The sequence below is a fragment of the Ahaetulla prasina genome, chromosome 11, assembly GCF_028640845.1.
Source record: "Ahaetulla prasina isolate Xishuangbanna chromosome 11, ASM2864084v1, whole genome shotgun sequence".
Lineage (NCBI taxonomy): Eukaryota > Metazoa > Chordata > Lepidosauria > Squamata > Colubridae > Ahaetulla > Ahaetulla prasina.
In genome coordinates this window covers 11,160,175-11,173,602 of record NC_080549.1, presented here as the reverse complement: position 1 = coordinate 11,173,602, position 13,428 = coordinate 11,160,175, and positions in this window count along the sequence as shown.

Below are 13,428 nucleotides of genomic sequence, written 5' to 3'. Positions count from 1 at the left end.
ATTGGAGGACAAGTCCTCTGACGATGAATGGAACAGCACTGTTTCTTGCAGTCATTCTTCCGTAATGCAGATTTCCCCCTTCTTCCTAGACATTAACAACAACAAAAAAATCATCTTCTTCCTTGTCAAATTGTAGACATCCCATGTGTTTTTCTTCCTCTTTAAAGAAAGGCTGAGAAAACATGTAATTTAAATGCAATAGCACCATTCCCTGGCTAATACAGGTCTATGTATGCTCTCAAATAACACTTAAGGCAGAATATAGTCTCTGCGCTGAAATAGCTTTACCTCCCTCCCTCCCTACAAGCTTGCATTTATTTACAATTGGGTACAAAGGGCACAAATAGATCCCAAATTTACACTATTCGATATCACAATAAAGTCCTCCTAGTCAACCACCTTGACAGCTACCTCAAGGACACTACTAAAATGGAAAACTTTACGTGTGGTGTGTCATTTAAACAAGTATAAAACTAAGTGATAAAATTCTATCATCTGTCTCTCTGTCTATACCATCTATCTACCTATCTACCTACCTACCTACCTACATATCTATTTATTTATTATGTATCAACCTACCTATATCAACCTACTTTTCTGTCTATATCATCTGTCTACCCATCCATCCATCATCTATCTTTCTTTCTGTCTATACCTCCATCCATCTGTCCGTCTATCTGTCCGTCTATCTGTCAAACTATCTATCTATCTATCTATCTATCTATCTATCTATCTTTCTATCTATTTCATCTTTCTGTCTATCATCTTTTTGTCTATACCATTTCTATCTATCTATCTATCTATCTATCTATCTATCTATCTATCTATCTATCTATCTATCTATCTATCTATCTATCCACCCACCCACCCATCCATCTATCTCTGGACCTAGGCTTTTGTGAAATAGATGCCATAAGACTGTAAACAAATTTTCTGTTACTGTTACTTTATATCACTATAATAATCTATCACTATAATAATGCCACTTGGAAAGCATCGGTCTTTAGATATAAGTATTAATAAGAAGCAATTGGGAAAATGCGATTGATCTAACACCGATGAATAGATAGGGAAAAACCTCCCTTTTTTTATGCTGCTGGTTTTTTTGGTGGGGGAGGGAAGAGTTTGTAAAGGGTCCAATTCACACGTCAAGAGGAACTGTAAATTGTGAAGAGAGTTACATTTGTTGAAGGGCTGAGTGGCGCATTCATGTATTGTATACCCATTTTGTACCAATCATTTTGACCTTTTTTTTTAATTGAAAAAGTTTTTACAAAAATTTTCACACACCTTTTTTCCCCTCCCCCCACTCCATCCCATCCCCCCCTCCAAAACCACCCTCCTCCCTCCCCCACCACCCCGACTTCCCAGAACAAACACAAGGTATAGTTCAAAAGAAAAAACAATCATTCGCTAAATTTTCCCTAACACAAATTATAATCCTCCCCTTCTTCTCAAATCCTAACTTCCCCCATACAAATCAAAGATAAATACATCCTAATCATTCAAAAGCAATCTGATATCTCTTAATCTGATACCTATTTTGCATATATTCAATCCATTTTTTCCATTCAGATATTTTTCTTGTGTAGTGTCTTTCAAAAAGGCTGAGATTTTAGCCATCTCAGCTAAATTAGCAACTTTCAACATCCATTCTTCTATTATAGGTAACTCTTTTTTCTTCCAATATTGTCCTATCAGTAGTCTTGCCGCTGTTATTAAATTTAAAATCAACTTAGTTTCAATTACTGTACAGTCCGTAATAATTCCCAATAAGAAAAATTGCGGTAGGAACTTTATTTTCTTTTTCAAAACATTTTGTGTAATCCACCAGATCCTTAGCCAAAATCATTTTGACCTTTTCAATCATCCCCGCTCCCATTTTTTAAAGGAATTGCAAGTATCATTGTATGATGTAATGCTTTCCTAACCACGTTTCACTTCAGATGGTGGTTATCTTGGTTTACCTCAGAACGTGGTTACCTTTTTTGCGAATTAACGGAATGAAATTATGCAAAGTAGAGGTTTTAGGAGCTGAGGTCATGCAGTGGTTAGGCTACTTCTGCTGTCTGCCGGCTGCCTGCAGTTTGGCAGATTGAATCTCACCAGCTCAAGGTTGACTCAGCCTTCCATCCTTCTGAGGTGAGTAAAATGAGGACCCAGATTGTTGGGGGAAATAGGCTGACTCTGTAAACCACTTAGAGCGGGCTGCAAAGAACTGTAAAGCAGTATATAAGTCTAAGTGCTATTGCTATTGCTATTTTTCCCTTTCTTTCTTTCATTCCATCATCTGATACTTGATTAGCTTTGATACAGGGCAAGTTAGAACAACAATACAGGATAGGTCCTCTACCTGTAAGTAGACCTATTTAGGCCTTCTGAGTTCATAATTGTGTTCTAACCAAAGATCAACCAGAAGCTTCTGAGAAATTCCCAAGAATATGACTGCTGTGGAAAATTCTGCTTCAATGCTCCATCAATCAAATGGTGTTCCATGTTTTATTTTTCCTGGTCTTCTTGGGAGACAAACCTTAGTTCTCTCTGTTTACTAAGCATAGTGAAAAGGAAATTCTCCACACGCCTGGCTTTTAATTAAGATAATCTATACTCAGTAGTATGGGACATGGTGACTCAATGGCTAAGATGCTGAGCGTGTCAATCAAAAGGTCAGCAGTTCAGCGGTTTGAATCCCTAGTGCCGCCTAATGGGGTGAGCTCCTGTTACTTGTCCTAGCTTCTGCCAACCTAGCAGTTTGAAAGCACGTAAAAAAAAGGCAAGTAGAAAAATAGGGACCACCTTTGGTGGGAAGGTAACAGCATTCCGTGCGCCTTTGGTGTTGAGTCATGCCAGCCACATGATCACGGAGATGTCCTTGGACAGCGCTGGCTCTTCGGCTTTGAAACAGAGATGAGCACCGCCCCCTAGAGTCATGAATGACTAGCACAAATGTGCAAGGGGAATCTTTACCTCTACCTTACTCAGTTGGTATGAAAGAAGAGACTCAAATATTCATCCTTTCACTATGACAGGCAGCACATGTGGGCAATTCTTTAGCCTAATCAAGAATTAGCCATTGGATAAAATGGAACAATAGAGAAACACTTATTCTTTCACTAAGATATATTCATTCAATATATATTCATATATTCTACGGAGGAATTATTGACCTGTCATCTGTACCTCTATAACTGTCTGGTTTGGTTCTGCAACCCAACAAGAGAGACACAGACTTCAGAGGATCATTAGAACTGCAGAAAAAACAATGGCTACCAACCTGCCTTCCATTGAGGACCTGTATACTTCACCAATCAAAAAGAGTGCTGTGAAAATATTTACAGACCCCTCGCATCCTGGACATAAACTGTTTCAACTCCTACCCTCAAAATGATGCTATAGAGCACTGCACACCAGAACAACCAGACACAAAACTGGTTTTTTCCTGAACGCCATCATTCTGCGAAACAAATAATTCCCTCGACACTGTCAAACTATTCACTAAGACTGTATTACTATTAATCTTCTCATCATTCCTATCCCCCATCTCCTCCCACTTATGACTGTATGACTGTAACCTTGTTGCTGGTATCCTTAAGATTTATATTGACTGTTTCCCTATGACTATCATTAAGTGTTGTACCTTATGATTCTTGATGAACGTATCTTTTCTTTTATGTACTCTCAGAGTGTATGCACCAAGTCAAATTCCTTGTGTGTCCAATCACAGTTGGCCAATGAAGAATTCTATTCTATTCTATTCTATTCTATTCTATTCTATTCTATTCTATTCTATTCTATTCTATTCTATTCTGTCCAGGATTACTTCATATCTAGTTTGTAGAATTATTAACCTTTAAAAAAAATAAAGTAGGAAACCAAGAAAGGACTTCATCTAAAATGTTCCAGAACCTGTCTAATACCATTTACATTGTCCTAAAAGAAATGGGAAGGAACATTTTATTCTGAACTTGAATAAGAAAACCTTAATTTTCCAGTCAATCTATTCTGGTTTCACCACCAGAGAACTTAGGGTAGGATAGGATAGGATAGGATAGGATAGGATAGGATAGGATAGGATAGGATAGGATAGAATTCTTTATTGGTCAAGTGTGATTGGACACACAAGGAATTTGTGTATATGCTCTCAGTATCTATAAAAAGAAAAGATATATTCATCAAGAATCATAAGGTACAACACTTAGTGATAGTCATAAGTACAAAAAGATAATCAAATCATACTAGGAAACAATCAATATAAACCCTAAGGATACAAGCAATAACGTTACAGTCATACAGTCATAAGTGGGAGGAGATGGGTGATAGGAACAATGAGAAGATTAATAGTAATGCAGTGTCAAATAGTTTGACACTATAGTTACAGGCAGCCCTCGACTTACGACCACAACTGATCCCAAAACAAGTGGAAGGAATAATGCTTCAGCTCCTGGAAAAGAGCCCATAGAGATTGGAATACACACACACACACATTCCCCTATTCATGTCTTTGGAAAATTCCCAAAGCCCAGATTCAAATGGAGAATCCAATCTCTTGATCATTTTGGCTGTTCTTCACCTTACTTTCTCCAGTTCTACCCTGTCTGTTATGGCAGTGGGGATTACGCTGGAGAGGACAATCCCTAACATTGTGAAGGGCACCTTTCAGGCTTTCCCAGATCTTTCCAAGCACAAGCTCTCATTCTTCACTTTTGTCTTTATTTTATTTTATTTTATTTTATTTATTTATGTATTTATTTTGTCACACAGTATATATAAGCATAAGCATGAAATAATTATACAATATATAAGCATATATATAAGTGTGAGTATGTAATAACTATATTAATTGGATATAATGAAAGGAAACAATAGGACAGGAACAGTAGGCACGCTGGTGCTCTTATGCACGCCCCTTACAGACCTCTTAGGAATGGGGCGAGGACAATAGTAGACAGTTTTTGGTTAAAGCTTTGGGGATTTTGAGAAGAGACCACAGAGTCAGGTAGTGTGTTCCAAGCATTAACAACTCTGTTACAGAAGTCATATTTTCTGCAATCAAGATTGGAGTGGTTAACATTAAGCTTAAATCTGTTGTTTGCTGTTGTATTGTTGTGATTGAAGCTGAAGTAGTCTTTAACAGGAAGGACATTGCAATAGATGATTCTATGAGTTTTTTTTTTTATTTGCATTTATATCCCGCCTTTCTCCGAAGACTCAGGGCGGCTTACACTATGTTAGCAATATTCATCCTATTTGTATATTAAGTTAATTAAGTTAAGCTCAGCTCATGTCAAAAGTGGCGTAGTTCTAAATTTTCTAAACCCAGGATTTCAAGTCTGGTGGCATAAGGGATTTTGTTGTATTCAGAGGTATTTTGTTGTATTTTGTTGTATTCTTTACTACTTTTCTCACAACTTCCGCAATACGTTTAGCGCCTCCAAAGAAAGTGAGTTCCCACCAATTCAACAGCCAAGAGACATAAACATGTACATTCCCAGCGTGGGAAGATTAGTTTACTTGAGAATGAACCGATGCCCTCAAACCTCTTCGTAGTCCAATTAAGATTCATTAACGCTATCTGAACGCCTGGAATTCCTCAGAATAGAGTTTGCTAAAGACATGATGGATGCAGAGAATAAAACTGGCGACCCAAGTACTTTGTGACCTCAGAGAGGCAGGAATTGTTAACATCCTAGGTGACCCAATCTTATTAACCCCTTGAATATGAGCATTGGTCCCCCTCTTCCCAGCGTGAATATAAATACTGCTTCGGATTTCTGTGTTTGACCACCTCCCACATCGTTGCCGGGTTCACACATTGCACAAAGCTTTGATTTAATTAAATATGTCTTCCTCAATGAATTTCAAGAGGATGGGTTTACACTGCATGCTAAGCTATAAACGAGATATCACCCTGCCAACAAAAGTGCGTATAGTCAAAGCTATGGTTTTCCCAGTTGCAATGGATGGCTGTGAAAGTTGGACCGTAAGGAAGGCTGAGCGCCAAAGAATTGAGGCCTTTGAACTCTGGTGCTGGAGAAGACTTCTGTAAGTCCCTTGGACTGCAAGGTGATCAAACAAGTGAGTCCAAGAGGAGATCAACCCTGACTGCTATTTAGAAGGCCAGATCCTGAAGATGAAACTCAAATACTTTGGCCACCTAATGAGAAGGAAGGACTCACTGGAGAAGACCCTAATGCTGGGAACGATAGAGGGCAAAGGAAGAAGGGGATGGCAGAGAACGAGGTGGCTGGATGGAGTCACTGAAGCAGTCGGCGTGAGCTTCAGTGGACTGCAGAGGATGGTAGAGGACAGGAAGGCCTGGAGGAACATTGTCCATGGGGTCATGATGGGTCCACAACACAGCTTTGCAACTAACAACAAGTGTGAAAAAATAGTTGATGGTTGGGTCCCAACTGCTTCTGAATCCAAACACATCACGCCACGTCTTCACGTATCTAATGAAACCATTAATGAAACTGTGATGCTAGACTTCATCTGTGCCTTGTCTTCTTTTGCTCAGAGATTGCTGATAGCAAGCCTGAGAAAGGAAAGCCAGGCTATCTACTAAGTGATGTGTGAACTGGACTTTTATTGTGGCATAAAGCATATGAGAGTTCTGACATGAAGTGTAGCATTACCACCAATCAACTTTCGGTCAACTTTCCAATCATGCTGGACAGTGATAGTCCAATCAGCCTTGACAAAGCTTGTATCTGTCATGCCCCCTGTCAGAGCCTGACTGGAACCTGAGCCAACAGAGATTGAGGGGATGGCTTCATTGGCTGTGGAGGAAAATGGGGAGGGGCAGGGCCAGTCAGGCCAAGGCCTTTCAGGTTTAGAACAGCTTGTAGACAGGGGGGAACAAGGGCAGGATGAACATGCAAGACACAGCTGAGGCAAGGAACAAGGACCACCCCCTCCTGATCTGAGAGCTCGGAGAGTGGAGAGAAGATGAGAACAGTGCAGACTGAGCAGGCTACAACTTCACAAGGCACACCTGGGGAATGAGGCTTAAAGGGGCGCCGTGGAGAGGGGCATTTGTTGGGAACAAACACCGAGTTCCTGAAGTGTTGAGTGCTGATGTTTGAACTTTTAAGAGTCCTTGCATTCTTTCTGGCTTTCTAGACTAATTACCTGGATCTTTTGCTTCCTGAACTCCTTGATTTGCCCTGCTGGATTTATTGCTGTGCAGCCTTGATGTACACAGGGCTGGGCTGGAATATTTGCAGCCAGAGGCTGCTTGAGATGTCTGTGGGGTTTTTTTATCACTCTGCTCTGGAATTCGCCAAAAACGTGGGAGCGTTTGGGGAAGTTTGGAGCAATAAAGGGGTGGTTTGAACTGCCAGCTGCTTGTATTATCTCTGTGCCATGCCCCGGGTCATCACAGTATCTTCCTGTCTACGTTCAAACACCTGACTTCTGAATCCTGGGAATTAACAAATACAAAATGCGCATGTAAGCCGAAGAATCTCACCCCAACGATCAAGTCCACTGTAATTTGGAATGAAGCATTTCCAAGTATAGGGCATAATTATCCGTCAGGTAAAAAAGACAAAACTGCTCCAAGAAATTCTTCCTAAGGATGAAGTTGCATTCGCCTTAAGCAGCTATCACTAACTTCTAGAAGCTGAATCCTGGGTTGTTTAGGTACTGATCGTAACAGGGGATTGTCAAAATCTGGTGATGACCCCATGCTTAATCATGTTGGGAGGGGAAATGTGATTTACTATTTGTCCGTATCTCATTATCTGCTGTGAGATTCCTGGCAGGCCACTGTATCATCGGTGCGAATCTTGTTAGAATCTCCACTCTTCCTTCACATCCTTAACTGTGTCATCCATGTCATTTAATTCATATGCAAAGAGCGAAGACAGACAGAGAAGAGAAGGTGGCAGAACCAAAAGAATCAGAAGAAGGTCAGTTGAGGGGACAGAAGTTGGCGGTAAAAACAATGAAGAACTTTTTTCCTGGATGCGGTTGTGCAAACTGCTTTCCAAAGGAAATGTACATACGATGGCAGCTTAGCAAAAGCTACACAAGTAGTCCTCAACTTACAGTCATTTGTTTTGTGACCCTTCGAAGTTGCCACGGGACTGGAAACAAAAGTGACTTATGACCATTATTCACACTTTTCCTGACAGTGAGAACAATCAGTGGAACAACTTGCCTCCAGAAGTTGCAAATGCTCCAACACTGGAAGTTTTTAAGAAGAGATTGGATAGCCATTTGTCTGAAGTGGTGTAGGGTTTCCTACCTAAGCAGGGGGTTGGACTAGAAGACCTCCAAGGTCCCTTCCAACTCTGTTTATTCTATTCTAAACATGGCAAAAGCTTCTTTAAGGTAGGACTTGAGTCTTATTTCAGAATAACATTCGATGGAACCGGAGGTCTCAACAAGAAGGTACAAAAAGCAGAACAGTGCTTTAAAAATGTCCAGGGACCCAGCATCAATCTGATATGAAGAGTAGAATAACAAAATGTCTGGGATTTCCTTTTCAAATAAAACAGAGGGGAGATGGATATCTACCTGACCTTTCTCCACCAACGCCCTCAAGATATGCTGAGACTAAGGCCTCCGAAATTTTCAACTTAGTCGAACTGCCTTGCTGGCAGTTATAAATTTAAGAAGTTGTCATGCCAACCTAGCTAGTAATTCTTAGGTTGAGGAAGGGCAACCTTTTGGTTGATGCGAGCATGATCTCTGCATTAGAGAAGCCACAGAAAGATGAGTAGAAGCTAAAACGAGCTTTAAGGTTGAAAAGCCATTTTTCATTCCAAGGAAAATTGGCAATTCACCTAGGTTTAGTTGATTATATTCTGGAAAGGACTCCCTTCAGATGTTTTCACTGCTGCGAGTTTCACCAGGCACACAATTTTTAATTGCTTGATCCAGTTTATCACATACCTGTAGTGAACTGGAGGAGTATTTTCATCCTAGTTTTTTGAAGTTTGCCCCTTTCCTCACTTTCCTCTTAAAGCAGGCCTCTGTGGCTCAGACTGCTAATGCAGTCTGTTATTAACAGCAGCTGCCTGCAATTACTGCAGGTTCTAGTCCCACCAGGCCCAAGGTTGACTCAGCCTTCCATCCTTTATAAGGTAGGTAAAATGAGGACCCAGATTGTTGGGGGCAATAAGTTGACTTTGTATATAAATATACAAATAGAATGAAGACTATTGCTAACATAGTGTAAGCCGCCCTGAGTCTTCGGAGAAGGGCGGGATATAAATGCAAATTATATATATACACACACACACACACACACATATATATATATACCTTACATGCCCTTGATTTTTAAAAAAATAATATTTATTGAATTTCCAAAAGTTACAATACACAATACAAAAAAAAGCACAATACACAAAAACAAAAACAAAAAAAATCTAAAACACACAAAGACAAATGTGTCAAAATTACATTACTCATAACAACTTTTCCTACATCTGTATCTCTTATTCTATTTAACCTCTAAATACAGATTCTACTTCTAAGTATCCCTATAAACCAATGTTCTTATTTAAGTTATTTTAACCTCTATTCAGAATTCAGTCTCATGACAAAAAAACTCCCTTAAATTTTATTCTTACTCTCCAGCCAGGAATACCATTTATTCCATATTCGATAGTACTCAGAATCTTCCCTCTCCTTCATTTCCATCAATAATTTGTCCATTTCTGCACATTCATATATAGATTTTTATTATAATTTGATCCGGTGGGATATCCAGATGTTTCCAATTCTGTGCGATCACAATTCTACATGCCGTCAATATGTGTAATATGATATGTTGTATATTTCTTTCCACTTTCCCTTCCAGAATGCCCAAAAGGAATAGTTCTGTGGGGTTTTTTTTCTGTCCTGTTATTTCATCCAGCCAGATTTTTATCTTCTCCCCAAATTTCTTAATCTTAGAGCAGGTCCACCACATGTGGTAGAACGTCCCTTGTTTGTGACCACATCTCCAGCAATTTGGGGACCTATTTGGAAACATCCTGGCCAATCTCGCTGGTGCGAAATGCCATCTGTAAAACATTTTGATTTTCTTTATAAGCAGCCAACATCGTTAGCTTGTAGTTTCTCTCCCATTAGCTATCCCATTCCCTTGATTTTATATCTCTCCCCCCCCCATTTATTTTCTATTTTAAAAGGGAGAGAAACAAATCTATAGGAGAAAGAAATTGGGAGTCACCGTTCCCAGTAATTCAGGCACTTCAGTGAAAACAATAGGCAAAAAAACCCAAGCCAGGCTACAAATGCTAGATCATAGTCTACTTAAAAGAGAGAAAGGGAGAAGGAGGAAAGGATAATATCGCTTTGTCCTCTTATAGATAGGGACCGTTTCAAATAGACTTTGCTCAGCATGTGTAAAGCTGTTAGATGTTAGTTCTGTGGGATGCCAAATCCATCCAAGGCAAAAACAGTGAAGTTACAAAAATGAAGAATCTTCAACTCTGGTATTCAATGCCCTTTTCCATGTAAAGATTTGTTCCTGATCCAGTCTCCTATGAGGTATCAAGGATGATTTTGGTCCCTAAGTAGTTCAGACCAGTGGTGGGACGACATGGTGGCAAACTCCGCTCCAGTTGGAAGCGTGTGGTAGAAACATTACATCCCTCTGGAGCAGTGATGGAATTCAATTTTTTTTTATTACTGGTTCTGTGCATGTGGCTTGTGGCTTGGTGGGTGTGGCTTGGTGGGCGTGGCAGGGGAAGGATACTGCAAAATCTCCATTCCCACCACACTCCAGGGAAGGATACTGCAAAATCTCCATTCCCACCCCACTGCTGGGGCCAGCCAGAGGTGGTATTTGCCGGTTCTCCGAACTACTCAAAATTTCTGCTACCAGTTCTCCAGAACCTGCTGAATAGCGCCCCTGGTTCAGACAGTGCACAAAGCAAGCCAAGGACAGGAAAAGGATGACCAAATAGGGTGGACAACCTCCTTCTCCCCGATATTAGCGATCCTCTAGGTACAAGAAAGCAGTGTCATTTGGTGGTGACACTCTTCTGAACTGGAAGTCATGGTTGCTACAGCCTCAAAAGAAATTCTATTTGTCTGTCTGTCTGTCCTCTCTGTCTATCTTGCAGAAAACTGCAGATATATCCAGGTAGTTACCAATGTGTCAGCACTGATTTGAAGGCATGTATACACACAGAGACACAGATAGATGCACACAGATATTGTCCTTTCAATTCATTCTTGACTCCTGTCAATTGCCTGAACAAGTCCTGCAGTTTTCTTGGCAAGTTTTTTTCAGAAATGGTTTAAAATTGCTTGCTTCCTAGGGCTGAGAGAAAGTGACTGGCCCAGAGTCACCTAGCCTTCTTCGATGCCTAAGGCAGAACTAGAATTCATGGTCTCCTGGTGATTGGCTCAAAGTCATCTAGCCTTCTTTTATGCCTAAGGCGGGACTAGAATTCATAGTCTCTTGGTGATTGGCTCAAAGTCATCTAGCCTTCTTTTATGCCTAAGGCGGGACTAAAATTCATAGTCTCTTGGTGATTGGCCCAAAGTCATCTAGCCTTCTTTGATGCCCAAGGCGGGACTAGAACTCATGGTCTCCTGATGATTGGCCCAAAGTCACCTAACCTTCTTTGATGCCTAAGGCAGAACTAGAACTAATGGTCTCCTGATGATTGGCCCAAAGTCACCTAGCCTTCTTTTATGCCTAAGGCGGGACTTGAACTCACGGCCACCTAATTTATAGTCTGATGCCCTAATCATGTTAACATACTGACTCTTTCATGTTCTTCAGCATCTCTTATTTGGTTTCTTTCCAGTCCAATTCTTTCTTTTGTATACTTTCTAAAACATCTCCACACCTTTTGTCAGTTATAAGCTTTTTGCAAAGCAGCAAATGCAGTAGATAGAATATGGTAGTAAAAAAAAACAAAAAACAGAAGACAAGCAACAAGGCTCAGCTGACAAACTTCTGGCAGCATGAAATTGATTGTTGCGGGAGATGGCACTTTTTAAAAACACACACACACATATGTATGTATGTATATATGTATACGCCTACACACACACTAGTTTGTATGAGAGATTCGCAAGCGGTTTTTCAGTTTGCACTGAATGTCAAGAGCAAACGGGAGAAAATAAAAACAGCCATTTTGTTTTCAAGCAGAGATCAGACCATGCAATGGCTTATATAAGATAATACAAATGAACAAAAACTAACTCAAAACTTAAGACCCAAAGGTGTTTTGTTTTGTTTTTCCCAAGAGGCAACTGGACTTTCCAGCTGTTGTGCCTCGCTCGCCACCCCCCGCCACAGCCGGGCCCCTCTTATCTCCTGATAGAGATAGTACAGAAGAATGTCCTGGCATGCCTCCAGCCCCCAGCCCTGGCACTATGCCTGGACAAACCGAACAAACAAACCTCCCTCCGATAGCATGTGCGCCTGAAGCCAGCCACGAGCTGGGATTACCAACAGCTGGAGACGAAACGATGCAATGGATAGATCCATGCTTCCGGAGAATGGAGAGGGGACGTCAGCAAAAGGAAGGGAGGGGCAGGCCTGGATAAGTGCTGAGTCATGGAGCCACACCCCATGGCCTATATAAAGGATCTGCTTTCTGGCATTCTCTGAGTCAGGCAAAGTCTAATCTGGATTGCTGAAATCACACCTTGGATTCCTGCCTGCCCTGAGGACTCTGATAGGACTTTGGCAGAGCTGCAGAGGCACGCTTGATACGGACTTCCCCGACTCGGCCATCAGAGGAGGAGTGGGACACGACACCAGCTTTTCTTTGAAGACATTTCGCTTCTCATCCAAGAAGCTTCTTCAGCTCTGACTGGATGGTGGGGGAATGGAAGGATTTATACTCCTTGCAGACAGCTGGACATTTGCATTCTTTTAGCAAGTCATTAAGGTTACCTGGAGGTCATCTTAGGTGCCCTCAGGGTCACTTAAATGGTGCAAATGAGTGTGGAGCCTTCTTGGAACTGCTGGAAGGACTGTGTTGCAGGTTGGAGATAGATGTCATATCCCCACCCCCTTGAGAGAGGGCTGTTCAATTTTGACATCGATGGCCTCTTTGACCTCTCTTTCAAACCAGCGACCCTCTCTGTCCAAAATATGGACTCTGTTGTCTGCAAAAAAGTGGCCTGTGTCTTTTAAATGCAGGTGGACTGCTTAATCAAGTCCTAATGGGTTTGTTCTCCTATGTTGTGCCATGTGCTTATGAAGCGGTTGTTTTGTTTCCCCAATGTACAGATTAAGAAGCACAAAACAAACGTGCACTGTGACACACAATTAAAAGGAATTAGAAAAGTCATTGTGAACCAATCAAGATACTAATGTTTTGGGTTTGAATCCTCAAATAAAAAGTATATATCCTGAATTCCCCCCCCACACAAATTAAGGCACTAAAACGGTACCATATATTCTGACCAGATTCATGGCTTCGGAGACCACGTTCTGTTGAT